Source organism: Nomia melanderi, chromosome 5, assembly GCF_051020985.1.
Source record: "Nomia melanderi isolate GNS246 chromosome 5, iyNomMela1, whole genome shotgun sequence".
NCBI classification, from domain to species: Eukaryota; Metazoa; Arthropoda; class Insecta; order Hymenoptera; family Halictidae; genus Nomia; species Nomia melanderi.
Window position 1 is genome coordinate 16,988,874 of NC_135003.1, and position 25,341 is coordinate 17,014,214.

At 41.4% G+C, this 25,341-nt stretch overlaps 2 protein-coding genes across 4 annotated transcripts in view; one reads left to right on the forward strand and one right to left on the reverse strand.

Moving 5' to 3' along the window:
• Positions 1–17,168, reverse strand: part of LOC116424498 (very long chain fatty acid elongase AAEL008004) — a 38,833-nt gene extending 21,665 nt beyond the window's left edge. Inside the window, exon 1 of the mRNA XM_031970986.2 lies at positions 16,622–17,168. The gene's annotated coding sequence lies outside the window, so the exon portion shown is untranslated. The remainder of the gene's footprint in view (positions 1–16,621) is intronic.
• Positions 1–25,341, forward strand: part of sit (stuck in traffic) — an 80,196-nt gene that overhangs the window by 18,752 nt on the left and 36,103 nt on the right. The window contains exon 1 of one of the 3 annotated variants that reach the window (XM_031970985.2): positions 17,344–17,483. The exons of 1 other annotated variant lie outside the window; for it this stretch is intronic. The gene's annotated coding sequence lies outside the window, so the exon portion shown is untranslated. Of the gene's footprint in view, positions 1–17,343; positions 17,484–18,326; positions 18,481–25,341 lie in introns of those variants that run through there. One more of the 3 variants, XM_031970979.2, reaches the window with a different exon arrangement.

Below are 25,341 nucleotides of genomic sequence, written 5' to 3' on the forward strand. Positions count from 1 at the left end.
TATAAGTCTCTGTCCGGAGATCTTAGCAGTATCCCGCGAAATAGTTGACAAGGATCTGTATTTACAGAAACGTTGACAGTTTCTGTACAAGCGACACTCCTTTTGCAGAAAACAAGTCTCCGGAGATTACTCGCTTCCTGCCGCGCTGGCCAAATAACAAATTCTTCCTAAAAATACTCGTTATCTCACGCTTGCGTTCTCATCTCCAGAAACAATATTTCACGTAAATCAACGTACGATCGTCTGAAATCTTGTATCCACTTGTATCTGAGATTCGTCGAATTATAGAAACATTCCTGCAGTTTTATAACTGTAATATTGAATTTATTCTCTCGGTTTACTACCATAAGTGAGATTTTACCGCAACGTGATTAAGTTAATTGTAGTTTGCGTGCTGATTAGCTGCGATAAATTGGATGGTTACATTAACAGGCTCATTTGAAAGTAAAACTATTGCGAGTTCCTTTTAACACTGGAATAACATATCTTCGAAGCATTGAATATTCGAAATGATTTTGAAAATAGTTTCATTTGTCCATAACGAATGCCTGAAGAAACTGAAAATCATCTATTGTTACAATTTTAGGAATTGCATATTGATCGTATTAAATGCTCGGTAGTTCTGGCGTTAAAAATATTTTTCAGTGCTTTGGGAGCGATTATTCGAGAGAATTGTCAAGTGTCATCGATGTCAAAACAATATCCAATAGAAACAAGTGTGGGAAGGAAGTATCCACTAGCGAGAAGTGTTCTTTAGAGCGACTCGAGACAGCTTAACTCCTAAACGGAGATCTAGTTTCATATTACCGATCTATCCAGTTTATTTCTCTAATTCCCGTGAGATTTGCGACTGGGTCGGTTCCTCGGATGGCTCGGGACGAAATAATTTATCGCGGATGAAAGCGCAATCTGGAATCTCATTAGATACGCCGGGTTGGCTCGTTCCAACTAGACCAGAACTGGCCGGTGCGACCGGGTCCGCGCGTCTAAGGCCACCGGTGACTGGGCCAGGAATCGGCGTTTGCGTAACCGCGGTTTCGAGCCGCGAAAACTGGGGTATCGGTCATACGCAGCTGCCCCGGGAAGGTTGCTCAATGTCGTTGCATCGTCGTTTCCTCTTTCTCGGTTTCCCCGTCATCGGATTTACGAGCGCGATCGTAACGATCGCTATTTCCCGAAGACCAGACGGTGTGCTCTGATGATACTTGAAGTTGATGGATTCGCTTGTGAGTCTGTTGGAGAGTCTCTTAGCTAGTGAACTCTTAATGTTTTAATGTCTTAGTAACCCTTGTGTCTTGCAAAAGATGGAACGACGAAAGTAGAGGCGATAGAAGTTTGAACGGTGTAGGTAGGAGGAATGGAAGTAGGAAAGATGGAAGTGGGAAAGATGCAAGTAGGAATGGTGGAAGTAGGAACGGTGGAAGTAGGAACGGTGGAACTGGAGACAATGGAATTGGGAACGATGGAACTAGGAACTGTATAAGTAGGCATGGTAGAATTAGCAATGGTAGAACTAGGAACGATGGATCTAGGAAAAATGGAGCCAGAAACGATGGACCTCGAAAAGATGGATCTAAGAACGATGGAACTAGGAAAGATGGAACCAGAAACGATGGAACTAAGGACAATAGAACCAGTGTTATTATCTGAGACAATAACAGTTGTGCAGTGCAGTCTCTAATTACACAGAATTATTTAATACAACCATATCCCACTCGAAGAGAAATCCACAACGGAAATATCCGAGTAGTTCTTCACGCTCAGATAGGATATTTCTAATTAGAAAAGTTACAAGAAAATTGACCAGTGTCATCGTACACTTAATAACAGTGTTCCGATTGTTTCTATATTTAACCCGTCGACAGTTCTCCGTAGTTAACCGTTTTCTAATCAGAAGATCCTTAGTTATATCAGCCATAACTCATGTCGGCACTAGAAACCTCGCATGTGCTGACACAAATCTGTACCGATGAACATGCTGCTTTACGACGTATCGACGAGTACCGTTCAGTCTATATTCTGTTCACAGATTTCTTCGTTAAATATTCTTCATTATCTACATTCCACATTATTTCTCATTAATTCACAATCTAAAGTAACCAACAATTTCCCTATTGTTTTCGAATTCCACTGAACCTCTGCGACAAATACCTATCATACGCGTATAATGAGTATACATCTCTTTTCATCATAGACAATCAACTCTCGCGAGTCCAGTTACGAAATCAATCTTCGAGACGTTCAAACAATTCTTCGTCGACCATTCCATAGCTGTGCTCACCTAAAAACCTAGCCAACAGTTCTACCCAACGATTTACGAAGAATCCAAGTCATTCATCACACACGGAAGTCATCTTTTATTCAAAACAGCCGCCTCGAAGCGTCACTGTGTCCCAATTCAGCGCGGAACCTACCGGCAGCTGCAAATCCGCGCGAGAAACCGCACGATAGTGAACGCAGGACCCTCTGACTTATCGCGCGGCTTAAACGATACCGATCGAACGGTACTCGTCACAGAGAAAGTCCCGATCTGCGCGCGAGAGGCCGTGAAACACGCGGCGGAGGATGCGACGCCTGGAGGCGCCGCCACAGTGGAACCGTTCGGTCATTCTTCTGTGAAACTCGAAGGATAGGATCAAACTAGACCGACGATTCTTTCTAAATCGAAGCTTTCAAACGAAACGAACTTACATTAACCCTTTGCACTCGGATGTTTCAAACTATAAATTATAAATTCTTAATAAGTTTCCAACTTCCAAATTATAAATCCCTTCTTACAGCATCGAAATATACTATACAATAACTCTAGAATCCATTAAATGAATTTCCTCAATCTTTCTCTGGACTTAACCGCAGCTTCGAAGCGAGCAACGGCTAGCAATGAAAAATTCATTGCATCCGTCTATAAACTCTTCAGTTTCGACGTTAAGACAATCGAACATCCTACTATCTTGGAAAAGAAATGGCCAGGGGAAAGAGAGAAAGGTGGGCAGCGTGGTTCGATCGGTTCGGCGGGGTGGGGAGCTCGAACACGCGCGAGGATAATAGCACGAAGGCACGCCATCAGTGATGATGATGATGCCCCGTTGACGAGGATGATGCACGACCTGCTCGCTCCGTCTAAAACTCGCTTGCTCAAAGTTTAGTGGGTAAGTGGGTCGGCGGTCCGGTTAAGCGCGTCTCGACTGCTTCCTCGGCGCGAGTGCCAGCTGCGGTGTAGCCCCGCACGTTTTGCACCGCGGTCCATATTCGCCCCGCTGATCCGGTTTCCCCGGCCCCCTTCCGCCCCGCGCCACTCGCCTTTTCTACTTTCCTATTCAATCACATGATCGACGGTGAATCCGAGCTAGACTTTGAGACTCTCCTCGCTGCCGCGGTTCCGCATCTGTAGATCTTCTGTCCATTTGAAAGAGATGTTTATAGGAAAACGAAATTGAAACTATTTATTTCCAAAATCATTTGAAATATTCAATGCTTCTAAGGTATTGATAACTGCGAAAGAAATTTTCGCCGTGAGAACAGAGATGTACTAGCTTCTTATCGGGCAATAATCGATTTATCTGCTACCGATGTATTCCGATCTATATAGACTTGTTTTCTAGTTATCTTGCGGCTAATTAATAGTACACACTTGACAATTTCATTGAAACGATCGAACACAGAGAAATCTAGTAGCTCTTTCAAATTGTCTTTTAATCCCTTATAGTTTAGCTCGCTAAACTCTGTTACTTCGACTCATGCGCGATAAATCGCCATCGATCCTTAACCCTTTGCGAACTAGGATTCTTTGAAACGTACAAAACCTTCAACATATGAAGCTAAATTATACATCAATCACTTAATTAATAGAAAAAAAGAAAACGTGCTGATCTCTTGCTGTCCGACTAATCAGATCATTCGTCCACGACTTAGTCTTCCAAGTCTACATTTCATCTCACTGAAATGCCATCCGTAAAGGGTTAAATCTAGTCTCGGAGGTGACACGACAGATTGATTCACAGTTCCCATTTCATTCTTCCGAGCCAGCCCCCAACCGTACTTCCGTCAGCCAACTCGCTAAGAAATCCAAAGTGTTCTCCACCGAAGTGACACACAGAACAGATTATTCAGGAACGGACATCCTCAATAGGAATCGCTGAGACACGAACGACCGTGACCGTGCGAATGGAAATGGACCTCCGTCGCTGCTTTCTACGCGTAAACGTTGGACGCAGCGAATGACCATTGCCGCCTCCTTATTTGAATGTTTCTTACGAGACCTGCGGCCGTACGACGCGTTCCGTTTCTAATTCGACTTCCCTCCTCCCCTCCGCCTTCCTCTTTGTTCCCCTTTCCGCCGTTTCTTCCCGTCGACGCGCGCTCGCCCATGAATTCGAGCACACCCGTTGCCGGGCGCGCGGTTTTTCGTGAAATTTCTAGCGGGCCAATAAATCGTTCTTATGGTGCCAGCCCAGTTCCCAGCGTCCCGTAGTTCCTTCCTCCTCGCTCTCGGATTTCGCCGAAACCGATCGCCTCGATTTCTAGTGCGAAACTGTCGAATCACCTTCCTCCTTTCGACGGTGACTCAAATTTTCCGCTTTCGACGATCTTTGGCCAGCCCGCTTCTCGCGGAATATTCATGCGCGGATGAAATATTCTCCGGAAGAAATCTCGGGGTCGAAGTACGAGCTCGAATTTGCTTTAAGATGAATTTATTCAGAAACGATTCTACTCTTTCCAGCTGAGTGACAGTTATTTTTGCTATTTTGTTTTGTGTATTGGATTGTGGTCGAAGGAGGATTCCACGATTTCACTCCCTTTCTTTCTTTTTTATCCGATCGCTGCTCTTTGATCAAACCTGTCCATATCTATTGGATACATTCAATTACGAGCAGCTCGGTCACGTCTCGTCGCTATTAGCAACTTAATGACGGTCTATCTGCTTCGGAATCGAGATAAAGAACTCGTTCTTCCTCGACGCTGTTCGCGGTTCGTTGAATTTGCGAGGATGCATCTAGTTTATCTGAATACACGGAATCGAGAATCTGGCGTACGATGTGACCAGAAAACTCGCTTCGAGATCACAGGTTTGTCATCGGCAGGTCGAAGAGTTACGCGTTTGTTTACTCGAATACTTATCCGAAAAGTGTTAAAACTGTCATGCTATATTCGAGAGGCTCAATATTTCCTACGAATTTAATATTAACCCCTTGGCGTATTTACTTTCGTTACTAAGCTCGTGTAATGTTTTACTACCTACAATTTGTAAGAAATACGAAATTATAATAAGAAGATAATACATTGATAATAGCAAAATAGTTTGCTTTGATCCGTGGGTAATGTACAACATTGATTCTTATTAACCCTTTGCACTCGGGAGGTGACTCTCAGTCACCGCTTGATTTCCTACAGTGAAGCTATAAAGTTTGATATTTAATATTATACTTCATATAATGCATCAATCTGAGAAACACTGACGTAAAACAGCTTTGTCCGTCGATTCGCGTGAATTTCTCGAGTTGGTTTTACAAAATATCGTCTTCATCTCATCAGAAGATGTTGAAATATTTCTAGCGAAAAACTTCGGAGTGCAAAGGGTTAAATTAGTTTAGAAACCTTCATCTCAGTTTCTAATCTTCCAACTGCTTCGAGAGTTTGGTCAATATTGAAGATCTTCGAGGGCGGACGGTTGATACAGCGGAGAACGTGTCAACAGCAGAAACTAGGTTAGAGGACAAATTAGACTGTCTTCTTTTTTGGGATATTAGACGAGGTCCTTCGTCAAAGGAGCACGTGGCAGTGCGAGCAAGTAGATAGAAGCGAGCGTGGTCGGCAGAAGCTAACGGGACCGGTCGAAGACAAACCCGTACGCGAACGGCACCAGCCGTCTTCTTCTCACTTTCATCACACGGTTTCCGGTTCATCGGAACGGTATTGGTTTCACGTTGACCTCGATCATCTGTAAAGGTCTAGGAGAGCCGTTGCGGCGAACACGTTTTCTATGCCCCCGTCACACGAATCGCATACTTCCACGAATACCATACAAGAAAGCACACCTCGTGGCGTTCAGAAAGTTGATATCGACCTACCTCTCGAATTGTTGTTTATCAAAATCCGCAGTTGAACATTCGACTACTCGCGTGATGAACATTGAAGGTTACTGATGAATAAAACCGTATAAAACTATTTAAAAATTCAAGAAAGTACACCTCGTGGCGTTCAGAAAGTTGATATCGACCTGCCTCTCGAATTGTTTATCAAAATCCACAGTTGAACATTCGAATACTCGTGTAACGAACATTGAAAGTTACCGATGTGTTGCTAAGTAGTCTCTGCTACACGAAATGACTTTCGTTTCAAAAGTATAAATTTCCTGTGAATGAATTTTGTTTTAGTATTTATATAACGTTGAAATCGAAACGTGGAATATTTATTGTCACTGAGAAAACTTCATAACGTCGGCATAACGTGAATAAATGGAACCATATTTTTAGCTGTATTGCTTAACCCTTTGAACTCCATGCTCCAATATTGCAGCAGTTCTAATATGAAATTTTTTAATGAATTTTAAGGAAGCTACCTTAAGATTACTAGATCTTCCAAGTATACAAAGTTTGTACTGAGAAGGGAATCAAAGGTTTAAGAAATGTTATAATTAATTTTCAGTAGGACTACTATCAAAATTGGTAGGAGTTGCTGACATGCTAAGGGTTAATAACTCGTTGATCGCGTTATTGTGGGTGCCGCCGTAACGCTATCGCAATGGGACACTAAATTCTCATCCTCGACCCACTTCTGCGTGTGTTCTTTGTTTATTCAAGGAGCTCGATTAAATATTCATGTTTCTGGGAATTCTGGGGATTTCGACGAGTCGATGAGAGAATCTGGGAGAACCTGTCATTGATGTATTTGTCGATGTACCGGAATATAGATGGTTTCATTAACGCTAGATTTAAGGAACTCGTGAATTTGACAGATACTGAAATTCTGTAAGATTGAAGTGGAAGATGTTTAATTATTAATAGAGCTTTGTGATTCGTGACAGAACGTTCGACTGCGCGGAGCTAATTTCGCGGACGATTCGAGACAATTTGCTCCAAAGTGCGCTGCACAAGGATAACTCAAGGACAAATATTGTTGCGTAGATGTGAAGATCATTCTCGTTTGTTTACACACCGGTTGGACTGCTTGCGGAATTTCAGCGTTACGCAAGACACGTTCGTGTATTTACCGTGATTTCATGTGGACTTTTTCGTGTGATGTTTCGTTCCAGACACGTCACACTATCCCATTTCTTCTCTTCCTCTTCTTGTGAATTCTTTCAACATCCACCATCGTTCTAAACGTTATTAAACTAATTCTAATCGCTCCCACAGGTCCATGAAAGCTTCCAAACATACTTACACTTTGTCATCTAATCAAAGAATATAATTCTTCTCATAATATCTATCATAGAGAATCATTTTCTATCACGATTCTATTCTGCCAATTAAATTTCAAAAATTCGAATCTACACAAAAATCCGTGATTTACGGAAATCCCGATGGCTCCTCCAATCAGCGCAAAACACAGTTATAAGAAAACTTTCTTAAAGTCCATCCGCGCAGGTGCAAGAGAACGCTGCCACTTTCTCACCGGTCCAGTAACAAAATAACACGAAAATACTCCGTCCTAGCCGATTTCGTGGCAGTTTCTCACCCGAAGAAGTGATCGCTTTAACGACGCCACATTTCATTTTCGAAAGCCAATGCGCGACCCACCGAGGAAACACTTTTTCCCGCTTGTTCTCCGCATTGTCTCGCGCCTTATCTCGCCGAGAGTAACGATCGGATGCGTCGTAAAGGGGTTTTCCAGCGTGCGGTTTCGCAGTTCTTGCGAGGGAATTTAATTGAACGCCCGGACACAGGAAACCGGCGCGCCGTTGCACCGGTATCCCGGCCGTGATCGTGAATATTCGCGAAACGAGCAGCGGGACCGGCTGAAAATCAGCTGGCCAGCTTTTTGTCCCGCGTGAAAGCGAGCTTCTTGGCTAAGGTCGCTGGACCTGATCCGAGGCTCTTTAAATGTCTTCGATCGGTGCGTTCACCTCTTGCCACCTGCTGCCCGGAAAAAGTCCCTTTACGATTGGTGGAGATTCGTGCGATATTCACAGTTTGGTACATTGGTTCTTGGAAATTCGATTATTGAGAATGCACTCGAGAGACGAGTCTTCGCCATTTGATTTGATACAGCGAAATTATGAAGTTGAATATTTAGTATTTTAAATTAAACTTCGTATTGCTATAGGAAGTATTTAAATGAAATGGCTTTATCGTTTAATTTATCTGTGAATTATCGTTAAACCAGTTTCAAACAAAAGAGATAATATGTAATTTCTATGAGAATTGTAACAATAGAATATTTTCAGTTTCTTGAGGCATTCGTTATAGTATTCCGGTGAAAATATTTAATTTCAAGATCATTTCGAATATTCAATGCTTTTAAGATATCAATAATCGCGAAACAGGCTGGTACGGTAGTTCTAGTGTTAAAGTGACACGTAACTCGCAACATTTTATCGAGCAAACGAATTTTGATCCCGAACGTAGAAAGTCTTTGTTCCGAAACATTAGCCTGATTACTGGACACGATAAATCGGCGCCTGGTTTTTGTTAACCTGCCAAGGAATTCGTTGCTTTCTAAAATATTGCATTATTGTTAACGGTCACTTTCGCAGTAAAAAGTTCTTTAATCGGTTCTTTGTTAACCCCTCGCCTCGTAATGTGGAACACTTGATACTTAGCTGCACTTAGTATTTCATTTCGTAACTACGCTTGCGTTTCATAAGCTGCGATACTTGTAACAGCAACATTTCATTTAATATTTAACACTAGAACCAAAATGACTGGTTTCGATTTGTTTGTTTAGCAATTATTGAATATTCGAAATGATTTTGAAAATAAATAATTTCATCTCAGTACTATAATGAATGTCTGAAGAAACTGAGAATAATCTATTCTTACAATTTTTATACGAATTGCATATTAATCGTATTAAATGCTCGGTAGTTCTAGTGTTAATCAATCACGGTAGACCCGTAACCCAATCTTTGAAATAGTCCCTTCAACAGTTCCATCGCAATCGATTTATCAAACGAAAGAAGCGAACGAGAATGAAAAAAATATATTATCAAAATTGTTTCATCGAAATGTTCATAAATTCTTCCTTTCGCGCCATTGGACGTCGGTTGGCGATCGAATAAACTGGTTAACGAGCGAACGGGCCGGTGCAACTCAGGATCTACAAATCAGATTCGTTCGTAAGCCGCCGGTCGCGGCCGGTGTTCACCAATGGGCATTCCCGGCGCGCGAGACACGCGACCCTGGAAGTGGTCCAGCGACCTTGCCCCAAAACGTCGCGTTTCGACGGGAGGGTTGCATAACGCGGCACGAGTTTCAAGTGCCCCGACTCCCGCAGGTTACGGAACCAGGTAGCAGTTGACCGTACAGGGCAGTGCCAGGAGCGGTTTCTTCGTCGCGTGCGACAATTCCAAGAGAAATCCTCGAAAACTAAATTCTCGTTGGGAAATTTTTAAGAAGGTATTCCTCGTTACATCATTTTACGACGGTCACCGCGTTCACGAGAATTTTTAGCCTCTTGTACGCGAATATTGCTTCTAATAATTTGACAGTAGTTTTAACCCTTTGCACTCGGAAGTTTCTTACTGGAAATATTTATCATTTTTTGACGAGGCGAAGATACTCTTTGAAACTGACTTAACGCAGTTGCGTTAACAAGAAAGTTTGAGTTACTGTGTGAATTTATTTAGTCGCTCTTTAGAGGATACTCTGGTAGCTTTTCTGTAATTGTGAGAAATATCAGAAATGAGATTGGATCTATGCTTGTTAACCCTTTGCACTCGGATGTTTCTTACTGGAAATATTTATCATTTTTTGACGAGGCGAAGACGATGTTCTTTGAGACTAATTCGAAATCACAAGTACATTAAGGAACAAAGCTACTTGTTCCAATATTTCACAAGGCATTATGCAAAGTTCAACACTAAATAGATTTCATAGTTTCACTGTCAAATCTGTGAGTCACTTCCCGAGTGCAAAGGGTTAATACATGCTTCACGATAAAGAACAACGCTGCGTCATTATCGATGAACTATTAATTCATTATGATTCGGTGTCACGCTTCTTTCGTTTCATTAGTATTCAGTAGCTCGAGTAACTATGCGCTTATATTCGACGATGATTTTTTTATTGCAATCATTTCCGAGCGATTCGAGCGTTGTTATTAATAACTTACTAATGAGCACCGTGGCAGTGAACGCAGTTAACCTTCGCGTAGAATACGGTAATCAAGTTCAACGAGATTTTTATCTTTGAAACTCGATAGAAACCTCAGTATATCGATCGATTATCTATTTAAATCCGGTTTCCTCGCGATCGTTCGTTAAGAATATTTGCATATGCATCCGCATTCTGATAATTATCAACGCCTCCGCGATGCAAAGCGCCGCGGAACGGGAACCGAGGTCGTCGGTGAGCATAATTGTGTTTACATTCGCTTTAGTTTCGCTCAATCCTTGCCGTATGCAGCATAAATATAAATATTGCTCGATTCATTTGTTATCAATATTCATCACTTAGCATGCACATACGTAGAAATAAAATAAACGGAAGTCATACGGTTCAATTAAATCGAGCATCGCTGGTCATTGCACGGAAAGTTCATCGCATTCTCGTTTTGTCCAGGATAATCTGAATTTTTGATAATATTATCAAACTTGTTACTAGTCCACGCGTTCCTATCTTTCTTAATAATATTTCCGACGTATCAGAATTTCATCTACGGCGGTCATCGGACGAATGTCCTAATTCTCGCCGCGATCTTATCGGGCGGCGCGTATCTGACAAGAAATCATCGGGCAGCGTTGCGAATTTTCAGCGCAACGGAAGATACGATCGTTCGAAAGCAAAAGCGGAATCGTCACGGGCGGCAATTAGATAATCAAATTACAAAAACACAAACATTTCTGGAGCAACGATCGTTTTCGTAAAAAGGGAAGGCGCGGCGGCGGTGTTGTTTCTTCTTTCGCAAGCGCGACAAGTTGCTCGATTTCGCTAATGAAACACTGATTAAAGCCTCAATTTCATCGCCGCGATTCCGCGTAGTCGCGTTCTGGCAACTGCCTTCGTTGTAATTTGTCCGAGGCGCAATTAATTTCGCGATAGTCGGAAAAAGTCGACGATTTTTAGAGCAAAGAAGAAATTCACGCCAGTTCCACGCTGGTTGCAAAATGCTACCAGTGCACAATGAAAATTCACTTGCACTCTCGGAAAGCGAATAGTCTATGATTTGATACAGTAGAATCGTTTAATTGTAAATATCGAAATTCATATAATGCGATCATACGTGAAACGTTGAAATGGAATAATTCTATCCTGTGATTCGTGTATTATTCATATTTACGTTAGTTGTGAAGCCTATTAATGTTTCGTTGGAAAACGAATGTATCTGACGAAGAAACTGAGTGCAAAGGGTCAACGAAACGATTGAATCTGTTACAATTCATCGATCGAAGGGATTAATACTGCAGAATTAATGTTACTTCAACAAATACATTACTGAAATAAGGCATCCATTGCTTCAGTTAACACTAGAACTACCAGTCAAAATGTTTCGATTTATTTGTTTCGCAGTTATTAATATTTTAGAAGCATTGAATATTCGAAATGATTTTCGAAATAAATAGTTTCACCTGATTACTATGATGAATATCTAAAGAAACTGAAAGTATTCTATTGTTGCAATTTTTATAGAGATTACATATCAATCGTATTAAATGCTAGGTAGTTCTAGTGTTAATAGTTCGATCGTTTCAATGAAATTGTCAAGTGTGCACTATCAATTAGCCGCAGTACAACTAGAAAACGAGTCACAGGAATAGATCGGTAGCAGATAAATCGACTACTGCCTGATAAGACGCTAGTTTATCTCTGTTCTCGCGGCAGAAACTTATCCGCAGTCGTTGAATGCCCATCTTTGCGACTGCACTCCGGTGCACGCGCTATGCACCAGCTCTGCAACAAATTTCTCTTTAGTCCGAATCATTATGTACAAGAAACGAGGCCCAACGGGTTCGTGTACCACCTGCTTCCCTAACAACGCACTGAATCTCTGAATGAGTGCATCGTGTCTCTTTAAATCAATCGAAATAGGTCGCGATACTTAATTCATGCTGCATTCTTTTTAAATCCGCGGAGAGGCATTCGACACACTTTCTTCGAAAGGAACAGTGATAAAAGGTGCAATCGTGAAGATTTTAAGAACGGTTCTCCGTTCAAACAAGAGAATTATTATCAAATTTTATGAGCATCGATATTCATACGAAATATGCACATACATTCTATTTCTGTTGATCGATTGATTGATTTTCCTTCTTATACCTTTACATGTATGTACATTGTTCAATCAATGTTTAATAATCTTGAAAGATTACAAGCGAATCGAATGGGAATTTGATTAATCGACTACGTAAATCATTCGCGAAGCTGATCTGTTCATTTTTATAAGTAATGATAAGTTTATAACATTCCCTCTAACGTACTGATAACTGAACAGACTCGATGAATTCATCTGTCTCGGTAATTAACCGTAATCTCGAGTTTAACGGAACCTTCGTATTGACAGATACGAGCTAATGATCTGAATATCCCGATAAAACCGGAAACATCGATATACTGCAGTTCACGTTCACTAAATTCCCTCTAATCATTTCACGGAGTTTTGCACCATTGCGTAATAAGGTCGGTTTCTCTTTCTCTCTTTTTGTCTATTCGTCTCTCCAACTCTTTCTCAAAGTTCCCTCAAAAGAATACTACAACGAATCACCATAAATCGAAGACGTTTAGCAGTGAGCAATACGTAAAACCATAAAACCTGAACGTTTCGAATCGCGTAAAGTTTACCCAACGAATCCACTGACCGCAGTTACGAGTCAATCAGTTTCAACAATAAATTACCTTCGTCATTCATTTTTCCTTACGCGATGTTACGCAATGCTGCACTGTAACATTGGATCTTCCCCGTCATTTCTGCTCGGGAGTTGCATACCATTATGCAATTTATGCACCAGTTTAAACCGTTCCATGTTGGAATTCGTACTACGCTATTATATCACGTATGCAAGATCTTCGAATCGATTTCTCATTCATAGTTCATTTCATTAACTAAACAACTTAACTAAAAATTCAGACAATTCGATAAAAATCAATATTATTCATTACACGTAGCTCGAAATGAAAGTCTATTCTATCATCAATGTTCCACTTTCAAACTAAAAATTTACACTGAACAAAAAATGAGCATTCCCGATGACTATAGACAGCAAAATGCGCTCGAGTAGTTTCGGCCTGAAAATAACACTGTCAATGGGTGAAATTGATTTGTCGCCAGTATGTCAGTCGGTTTAACGCGTTGAACGCGATTTCACAGAGGAAGATACACAGAATGAAAAAATATGATATTAAATCATTGGATTGAATTGCATCATTACGATTCCACGTTCGTCTAGCTGAACGTCACTGTATTATTTACAATAATTATTTACAATATAGAAATGTTTTCATATTGTCGTTTCACTGAGTGAACTATAGCAATTCGATTTGGTCGTGGGTCACCGGTGACCCCATGGCATTCGATGTGTTAATTACGTCCAAAAAGAATCGTCGGTGTCAGGGATTCGCCGTAAGCGAACGAGCATCGTTGCGCTCTTGCTGTTCGTTTTCTCGACGAGAAAACTTAACGCGCTCTGATAACCGTCCGGGATGCTTCCCGGGAGCGTTTGACGTTTTCCATCGAGCCAGCGAGCGGCGCGCCGCGAAGAAAAGCGAAACACTTTCGTCAGGACCAGTTCTGCTCGCCGAAGAAGTATTTCACTCGCGCGCGGGGTTACCAAAGCGTTTCCGTCGTTTGAAGGTCACTGGATTTACGAGTCGGCCGAACCGCCCGTTTCCAGCCGGCTGTTCGATTCTGCGGTTTCGACCGGATCCGACCGAGTAAAAGTGAAACGTGAACTCGAAAATCCTCGCGGAATATGTGCCACTCGTTCGCCAAAGTGATTAACTCCAAGCGATTAGGAAACGAGTGTTCTAGTAACTCGAATTCCATCGGTGATTGCGTTGACTCCTTTTGAAAGAGGGCTTCTGGGAGACTTAATGTTTATTGGGTACTCGGTTGACCCTATGCACTCGATAGAGTATCGTTTGACATAGCGAAATTATAAAGTTCAATGTTTAACACGTTGAATGCCATTTAACACAAACATTTCTATATTATGAATAATGCCATCCATTGCAGTGACATTCAGTTCGAACGCGCAATGATAATAATCCAATTCAGTGAACTGATTTAGTATTAAATTTCGTGTTAAGGAGTTAATAATGCAATTGATGCAATTTACATTGATATTGTACTTGTATATCTATAAAGAGGGATATACTGTTAACGATATATAATAATGAAAATTGAAACGTAGAAAAATTGTTTAAATTGCGTACGTGGAGAGGCAACAGTTTCTGTATTGTAATTCGAAAGGATTGAAAAAGTGGAGTGTTATGGCCAGTGAATGGCTCGTCTCATTGTCTGCGTGCGGTTTCGGGGATCGGACGAGATCATTTCGGGAATCGGACGAGTTTCGAAAGTTCCTCGACCCAATGCACCGTGCATCACGGTTCCGATTGGTATGCTCAGATAAAAACACTGTTCCTTCTCTTCTTTCGTCACGAAATTCGGGACAGCGAACTGTAACGAGGTTCCGGGCCGAGTAATTAATTAATTCAGGAAATTCGCTGGTTTATCATGACTGGAGTGCGTAATCATTCATTTGTCTTAATTGCATGTTAAGTTCCCTATTTGATAGCAGAGTCAACCTCTTCTTTTTTACCGATAATTTGTTAAAAGAGAAAGGACTTTTATCTCCTCGCGCGCCTATTATGCGAACATTGAATATTAATAACAGGTTAATTACACCGCATTTCTAGTGTAGCAAAATACGCGGACCTTCAACTGGCGGACCTGCCGATCCTGACAACACAATGCTCGCAAAAACATATGCAAGATTCAGAACGGAAAAGGAGGACAGCCGTAAACAAGGCGCATAATTGGACGTTGAAAAGCGCAGGATTTCTCACGCAATCATTTCTAGGCGTCACGCTTCATGTTTAAAAATCGAAGACCACGGACCGCGGAACAATATTTGTACGAACCAGAAAAGTCTCGAGGGAAGAAGAAACTTTTAGAAACTTGTTAGAAAGTATTTCAACGTTGCCAGAAACATTATGTCTTATTAGTTAACTTCAATTTTAACTTAACCGTAGAACTGCAGAATCGTGAGAATCTAAAAAATCGTTCGATAATATACAATAATTAATATCACGATGGACGGAAGTATTTTAATTATTTAAGACAACGCAACATGTCGAACAGATTCTAAATTAGCGCGTCACGCTTTCCAAATGACTTTCGATTCGTTCCTCAAAATGCGAAACTGACGAAAAACCGTCGATCGAGATTAACAGGTTCTTTTCGCTTTTCAAACAATTTTCTTCGAGTATAGATACTTCCTCGAAAAGAAGTCAGTTCTTGTCAGTTTTTCTTTTTCGTAGAAAGAACTTTTCTGATATCGATGTACGACAGAACAACGTTTACTTTTATCTTCCATAAATTTTCCGTTCCTAGCGAAAACAACGTTTCTGCTATTCCAATTGGTCGTGGGACTGTCGTCTGACCACTGGAGTGCGTATTCTACTTGCTACGATGTTATCCACCGTGGCGAGTAGAATACATACCTAATTGATCAGACCGCGGTATGGCGACACGCCGCGGAACGCGTGGGCGCAACACCTGTCGATGATTCGCGTTACTGTCAAGCCTTCAGTCGTAGCGATCAATCATCGACGGGATGATCGGCTGCAACATCTGTTGTTTCGTTAACCCTTCGCGTCCCAAAGTGTTTCGAATCTGTATCAATGCCTCCTAATTTAACAATTTAATACAACACTTTCCTAATACGTTTAAAAATCGAGTTCATTAAAATTCTCGCACACGGATAATATGCATATAGCATTGCTAATGAGCAAAAACTGACTGAACGCAAGCTCATCGAAGTCGTCACTCGAAAATCATCGCAAGTAACCTCTAAAATTCATAATACTTTCCAAATTATAAACGAATACGTGCCACTCGCGGTACACGCGAGCCCAACACATCTTCCGATCGTTTCTGGGACAGTTCACTCTCGAATTTCTTTCCCTCTTCGTTGACCTCTTTCACTGACCGAATTTTTTGCTCTCCGCGGCGGTGTACTTCTTTCAAGAATTCACGAAGGATTGCAACCGATCCGAATCAATCGACCTCCTCATTCACAATTCTCCCAGATACATTTCTCAGTGCTAATCTCTATCCACCTAAATTCTAATCAAAACTCGTCTTACAAGTTACATCAATCTTTAATAATCCTCAAAAGAGACTCAGCCATGAATTAAGACTCAAAAATCGTATCAAATTTCTCCGAATTTCCAAGACTGCCTCGAAGTTAATCAACTCAATCGTCGTTCAACCGAACAGTCATCCCGTCCCGCGCGGAGCTTACCTGTTTAGCCGACGAAAACGGTGCCGCGTTCGAAAGTAAACTTCCTGCGACTTCGCTGCACCGGAATCCTCGGCCGGTATCAGCTTCGATGTCGCCGGACCGCCTCGCGCGAGGAAGTTCTCGATTAAAACTCGCTCGGCTCGGCTTTCGATCTCACCGTGCGGCACCTCGATAAGCGACTTCCGTTCCAGAAGACCTCAACGCTCGGTTCCCGCGTTTCCTCGAGCTCGGAACGCTGCGCGACGCACTGTCGGCTCGCGAGCCGGATCTCTGAATTCAGAATCCTCCGATGGACACACTAAATCCTCCGACGTCGCACTTGGCTACCGTTTCCCTGTTGGGATCGGGGGATTCACACTGTCACGGTTCCCGCGGGGGTTTCTCGTGGCTTGCGCGTTGCCGACGGGCACGCGCGTGTCCGGTGGATCGGTGACGGTCGGTGCACGCGTTCTCGCGAAGACACACGTGCACGGAATGCGGGACCAACGGTCGATGCTGCGTGAATAGTCCGCGGCGCAGCGAAACCGCGGTTTAAGTATTGGTTAAGCAAGCCGCCGAGAGGCAGCCGGGGTGGGGGCGTGTGGGCCTTAAGTGATCGCCTGAAAATCCTATGCCACCGGGGAGTCAAGGTCTCCCTTCCTAACACGTTCTAATTCCGCGCCGAGAGAGGGGAACCGGCGTCCTCTCGAGACAGCTACACCCTCCGGCCAAGGTCGTTCGTTTGCCGGGGATTTACCACTTCTCCTGGCGTCGACGGTAGGGGATAGTCGTCTTGCTGTCATCGTTGCTCAGCGGATCGCGCGCCTCCATCGCAGATTTGGCACTGTGGAATCGCATAGGCGCATCGCGTGAGACGAAGGATGTACGTAATAGTCAAAGTGCAACGTTTACAATGTTTTCTAGGAGGAACTATTTTCTAACGCGATTCCGTTATGTTTTATATGATTACGTTCTTAACACTAGAACTAACAGTCGAAATGACTGGTTTCGGTTTTCTTGTTTCGTTATCGTTGATATCTTCGAAGCGTTGAATATTCGAAATGATTTTGAAAATAGTTTCACTGGAGTACTATAATGAATGTCTAAAGAAACCGAAAATAATCTATTGTTACAATTTTATAGGAATTGCATACCAATTGTATTAAACGCTTGGTGTTAAATGGTTCAGTCTGTATATAGATTTGCATAGTCATCGTTAGTTGGTGGATTTTTAGAGATATTGAAGATTTTTAAGACTCGTTCAAGTTTAGACCTACCATCGGTAGATCGATCGTTATCCTAAAATCTACTGTCGTTGAACGTTTTCATTGTGCTCGCAGTCGGTATCGATTGATCGCGAAGATAGGTATTTACTGCTTTTTGTTGGAATGTACGCAATTGCAATAAACGCAATGTTTACGTATCGAATACTTGGAAGATGCAAAAACGAGATCGCGCTATTGGCCGTTTAACATTTCCTTCCTGCGATCGCAAAAACCGCGTGGTTTGCGTTACAGTCCGCGCCTTCCTACACGCTCCGCGTAAACACGCATTCTGAGCGATCTATTTGTCGCACGTGTTGGTCTCGTAATTACACAAGTTTGTTATGATGGACGTTAAGCGACAAACATGTAATTAACGATAAACGTGCGTCAACGATCGTGTATATCTCAACAACGACCTATTGTTCCATGTCTGGACCTGTTTACTCGATCGTTTGTTCCATTAAAGTCCAAAGTTTGCCGATAGAATTTCCAGGAGAGGAATCACTTGTTTTAGTCTAGAAGAAGCGACTAGTTCCGATTTAGGAGTCGATCATGCTCGAAGCCGAGCGACCCGTATTCCTGCTGCATCACTCGTTGAAATCACCGGCGGTAACCGTAAGTCGATCGCTTTACAAATGTCTCTATCGATCCTCCGTTCAAGTAGTGTTCACTAAAAATAAGCAAAGAAACTAGGAAGATACTCAATTTAAATTAGCCACCAGTCACCACTCGATTCGATACAAAAAAACTAAAATATTTCATATTTCAAATCAAACTCCGCATTGTTCCGTGAAGTATTGAAATAAAACTGATATATTTGTTGCTTAATTTACCTGTGAATTATCGTTAAATTAGTTTCAAACGATCCATTGAAAAACTTTCGCAAAGGGTTAATATTTCTAACGAATGTATAAAGTTCAATATTCAATGAATATATGAAATTTCCTATTTAATATTCAACATTTAATAAATTCAATATCGTTATCATCAGAAGTTTTTCACTCTTGATCAACACGAAAACCTACTCTACCTTTTAACCCGCGAAACGCTGGATAATTAGATAGTAACGGACTGTCGTTCATTGCTACTGGATCATTGCAAAATTAATCGAGGCGCTGATAAGGCGTACACACACGTATGTCTCGTACTGCGTAATAGGTCACGACTTTCTCTCTGCGCGAGTGCAGTGTATTAAGGTCATTTTGTTTCCGACCGATTCGACGCGTCTACGCATCCGTCGAGGATGTCCGACGAAAACCGAACGCGTATCGCAAACTTCCGCTGTTTCGTGTAAACGGACTAGCCTGCGGATTTCTCGCATTCCATTAGCGCCGAGGAACGTGTTCCGAAGTGTTACGGTGCTCGCCCGTGGGCTGCCGATTAATTGCTCCCGACAACAATAATACCATTCGGATATCGATACTTTCACCGCCGCGGATGCCGCGCGAAACTGTCCCAATTATTTCCAATTACGTTCGGTCTAGACGAGATCCATCGAACTCGCGGCGCTGTTCGCCGCGCTCCATCGGAGGCATGCGATCGGAGGCATGCGATCGAAGACAAATTGGAGGGAAATGTCGCTGTCAATGGCAACGGTCCCAGTGAGTAATGAGTACAGTGCTTGTCGCGTTCAATTTCAATTGCCTTCGCGATGAATGAATTAAATAGAGTACTCAAGTGCAATCGATTTCGTCGAGGATTCTCGTACATTTGAAATCCATAAGTATTCTAGTTAGTGAATTTAATGAATGACTGTAGCATTTACTGCATTCAATTCCAGTGGACTAATGAGCGGATTGAAGGAAGTATTCGAATTCCATTGATTTCTCTGATTTTATGTTTTATGGAATAAATCGTTCCTTCGTTCTAGATCGGAAAGACCTTTTTAGCTGCTGACTATGTTGTACAATCGTTTCAGAAGTTGAAATATCAGTTTTCTCAGTTTTTCTTTTCTGGGCTCGATCGCATTGGCTTCCGAACTTATTTGATCAGAGAAACGACCAAACGTGCAAATACACGAAGTCAACGCGAACCCTGAAGGCCGAATACTCTTGAGTCGTTATATCATCTTTCTGTAACGGTTGTCATTGGTCGACACGGCGTATAATTAGATTGTGTAACTTGATCTCGAGTGACCGCTAGGCGAATGAAGAGCTAGGGTTGCAACATAACCTCAACCGTGCGAGGCACAAGTGAATTTCTTGTGTAAATACGCTCACGAGGCGCGTTTCGGACGTCGCGTGTAACACAATGGAATAGTAAAAGACTTCTTTGTGCCCGCCTGTTCGGCAAACTCGCGAGCGTAATGATAATTTATCAAAAAAGTCGTACCGCCACGCTCGTTACGAAATGCGACATAATGGCGTCTGGTAGTCGGGCGTAAATGTCTAGGACAGGCGTTTATGATTAACCTTAGGATCTTTTTGAAAACTGACCTTCACGCTTGTTTTGTCAATATTCTGTTAATATCACACCTGGCTTTTCGAATTTTTATAGAAAAAGTACCCTAATGTTCTCAGGTGTTTCTCTAACTTCGAAAGCGCGACATAGTCGCAACTAATGTGATCAACATAATATCGATCCGATGTGATTAATTTTACAATTGTGATAAGTAGATTTATTCTGCAACGAGACGAAGAGGAAAATCACTTTTGTTTACTAATTCTCGGGGATTTCCATAATTGACGCTTAAGAAGGCAATTAGCAACTATTAAATTGTATCATCATTTATCGTTCGTGCATTCTATAAGGCGTTGAAAATAAAAGTAAGCTAATAAAATTGTCAGCAATGATGATACAAGAATCATTTCTGTAGAAAAAATGTGTTGAAATGACATTGCATACTTTTTTTCATTGGAATTAAATCGAATGAAATTAAACGAAGGATTTAAAGTAGATAAGGAAAGAAACTATATTTTAGTTTATAGTCATCCGGCACACCTGTTGCAACGTGATTTATTTGGTAACTGGATTAAAAAATATTGCCAGTAAAGAGTAATCGCTTCCGTCACCGGAATCGATTAACCTATCACACGTGAGGCCTACCGGGTATACCTTGAACGTTGCACCATTCCCTACAAACTTCGGCGGCCATTCACTTTTGGGCCTGATCCACGGTCGTCCATTCCCGATGGATCGACGAAGAAACGGTCGATTGACCTGCTTGCGTCCAATTTAAATCTCTCGGATCATTTAAATTCCTATGATTTCGCTACATCGAATTTAACATGATGAATTGATTCCATTTAAACTACTGTTAATGATTACTTCCATTATTACGATTACTATTGATGAATAAATTAAAAAATTCTCTGGTTCGTTCTGTGTTGCCACATAGTAAGTTCACAGATAATACGAAATGTCGGGATAATTAAAAGAAATACATAGAATATAGAAATAAATAATATAATTTATTCATGCTTTTACAATAAACTTTATAATAAATGTCTCCGTTACATCGGGCGAGAGATAACAAGAAATAAATCATGAAAACATTGCAAAGCACTGTTGAAACGAGAGCATCGCGTTCCTGTCAAACTCAACCTCGACGTTTACGTTGGGAGAGGATTTTTGATCATTTCTTTGACACTTCGACATCGTCCTGATACGGTTCTTAGAAGTCACATGAGAAGACACTATCCACGCGTGACTGATCATTGTCAGGTTTGCGTCGCGACACGTCCGCTTTTGCCCTCGTGCTTGGCATTTCGTAAGTTGACGCTGGAATTTTTTCGTTCCTTCCTGTTTGCACGTCTCGTTGCATCCTTTTTTTGTGTGATATGTATATAGGCTATGTACTTATTTGCTGTTTTTCATATTTGGGTTAGAGGGAGAAGAAAAACGTTAATTGTTTCGTTTAATTTCTAAGAAAATCTATTTAACAAACTCTGTCAGTGACTTCTACGTAAAAATTTGCCGTTTTCATCAATTTTTCCATTCACAAAAATTGGCGTATATTTTAGTATCATTGTGGAGGAAGAAAGAGAAAAATGAAGCAGAAGAAAATAATGAAAAATGATTTTGTTATACATTACACGTGTTGATAATCGGCACGTTCACCTGAGTCACCTTGTACAGAATAATAATCAGTTTCTTCTCCTCTATTTTCCTCTTCGACTAGTTACACATTTACATGGAAAGTGTTAAAAACTATTACAATGTACGAATACTTGTCATCGTGTCTGTGACTTTTAAAGGTCATTCGGCGTTGCATAAACACAAACGCGAATTTTTTCATAAACAAACATTTGAATATCAACTACTTGTTCAGTGATACATCTGCTGACATCGAATTAATTTCGCTCTAGTCTTTCCAGAGTAAAAGTTCAGATAATCAGTAATTAATAACGATCGGTAGCGTCAGTAATTAGTGCTTAATAACGGTCACAAAAACTTCACTAACTAGAAGATCTGTTCCGTCATAAATGTCAGTGGTATCTTCCACGTAAGTTACACTTGATCGAAGCGTCTTCTCTACGATATAATTATTGTTTATTGCTCTTGCGTGAAGCTGGTACGTCAGGAGACTCGCTGTTGCTAGAATTGTGATAACGCAATGAATTATGGAAGTGTAATGTGCTATAATTATGCGATTCGATAGATATTTGACAGTTCTGAAAATCCGCGTTACCGTTGTCACGAAAAAAATTGTAAATCGAAGAATAATGAAACGCAATATTTATGATACTGCAAACTGGCAATTACCAGAATGCGTCCATTGCCTGAAGCGAAAAATGTTCCGCGTATTAAAATTTCCTAGAACTTTAAACATATAATATAAAAAGAAGCACTTGAATGTATGACATTTCATATTCAAATGAACCTTTAAATCGCGGTGTAGTTATCAACAATTCACAAACACTGTTCGCTGTTTCTCAAACTTGTCGTAAGAGGGAAATCTATTTGATTAGAGCCACGGTTAACGTTACACGCATCGAGACTTTCGACATCAATCAGCAAAGAGTGCGCACTCTAATGCACTAGGAATGCAGTTCTCTGGGTGCCCCGGAGCTTTCGGTCTTGTTCATTTCGTTGCAATCCGAAATTCGCGATCAAGATTGTCCGGTTTTAAGGGAAACGATCGTTGACGTCAGTGGGCCAAACCAAGCCAGTAATTTCATCTAGTCCGAGCGAGATTACTATCGCGTTGCCAGAACTGCGCCGTCGATGTAAAATTACCGGGAATAAAATCACCGAGTTAACCCAACAATAAGATATAATATTATGTAGATCAGTTCACGTACAACCAGCATCGGAACGCGGCAAAAAAATTTTAATATCGTGTAATCGATCGTTGATCTTGTTCCTTCGGGCTATCTCACTGGAAAGGTTAAAGAAACGCAACGTGAGCCAATTAGAACAGACTTTCGTTCGAATCTGGTGCATTTATTTACCAAAATTTGAATGAATAAAGAAGCCAAAGTAGTTGGACGATAGAAAATAGAAAGTTAAAATCTGCATAATGAGAGAATCAATTTTATGACACCGTTACAACCGAGTTCAAAAGAATTCATTTCTTTGGTTATTCAAGAAGACTATAAAACTTTCAACGGTCTACTGTACCGCAGTAAAAAGGAACGGGACAAATTCTGATGTACGAGTGAGAGCGAGGCTGCTTCGAGCCATTGCTACGCAGCCTCGCCCGAACGTCGTGTCCTATGCGCGCGTTGAAGTCTCCGGGTCTCGCGGCGATGCGCGCAGCGTTCACGCCTTGAAACTTTCGACTGTTCGAATTCAGCTTAACACGTTCCGTGCTGGGCCATTTTTTAAAGACTTTCCGTTCAGGCCGTATGGAGTGTATACGACCCTCACTTTTACAATCAATTAAAATTAAATAAACTCAGTATACATGATACTAAAATACCTATCTTTGACTCTACACTAAATCTTGAAAAAGTTCTTCGTTTTTCAATGACAATTCATTTTCGACCTGAACGGAAAATTCAGCGTGGGTCATATATGTTAATTGTATTCTTTATTATCGAAATGTTTACAAAAACAACTAGTACACCAGAAACAAAACCGCCTGTTGACGAAAACAGTTAGTAAACAACGAGGAGGAGAATCTTTTCTGTTTACAGAAATAAATTGTCGCTGTCGAGGGTTTGATTAACGGCCGAACGGAACGCGACATAAATACGAATTAAAAAACACTCGTGGATATCCGCCTATCGTTCATGGCTCGCATTGTGGTGTCACGCGACGCGAACGCGTGACGTGCGTGCGCCGAGCGACAACAGTAGCAAATTCGAAAAATCCGCGTATCCTTGTGAAATCCCACGTTTTGAAAGTCAAATATTCCGCCGAACCAGTTTTCGAATTGCAACTCGCCGGTTCACGAGGATAATGAGACGGATCCGTGGATCCCCGCGGATCGGCCATTTTCACGCTGTTCACGTAGATCTTGCGGTAGTATTCCAGAGATTCCCGCAATACGATAAGCCGTTTTTGGAATCTTATTGCACATGAGACGCACCCCAAACCGGACTTTGCAATTTACCGCAAAATACGATGCAAAGACGCTTTTGTATAGTTACAGCGATGATTAACATAGAGGATAAACGCAGCGTAATTTTCCAGATCGAACTAAATCCTGATTTTGTTTAGGATTTTTTGAAATAATGAAAAAATTAAAGAATCCTATTATAGAACGTTCGATTCGATATTCATTCGAGGAACGGTACGATTATTAAATTATCGTAGGGAAAAAACTCATTAGATGTTCTATACACAGCAAACTAGTAATGTACATTAAGAACAACTATAAAGACAAGTTTCATTAGAAACTAAGTGAGTTTCAAGAATAGGCGAGGATACACGTGTTACGAAGTCTGGTTTAAAATTAATCGCGTTTTTTCGCTGGCAATAAAAAAGTCGCCAGCAGGTTGACAGCGACGCTTGTTTAATGGGACAACTAGTATTTGCACTGTAACGATGCATTTTCCGCTTCTGCGGTCTCGTCGCTTTTTTCGTTTTTCCCGACGCTTCTTCCAGCTTCAACTTACCTCGATGTATTCCTCGAGAAACAGCCGAAAGAGGTTCGTTTCGAAACTCCAGACGTTTTCTAACGTGCCCATCCCGTCGCTTATCATCGGTTCATCACGCAGCGCCGTGTTATCTCGCCGCGCGATGCAATTAAAGGGACATTTATATACGAGCTACATTGCTCAATAATGGCATTCCTACTCGTCGGTTGCAACAGCCGCTTCGAACGAAATCCTCACGCGGTCGTATTAAATGTTTCCTTAAAAAACCTAGGAGATCTTTCACGATAGATACCAGTCGGGCAATGTGGAACGAATTTATTGTTTGATTTTACGGTTGTAGGAGAATGAAGAATGATTTATACGAAAGCCGTTCAACGAATCTATTACTACGTATGAATAATACCTTAGAAATACCATTCTAAAAAGATATTATCAATTAAAATAGATCACAGTGATATCTCGCGATATTCTTTGCTTTTCTCTTCCACTA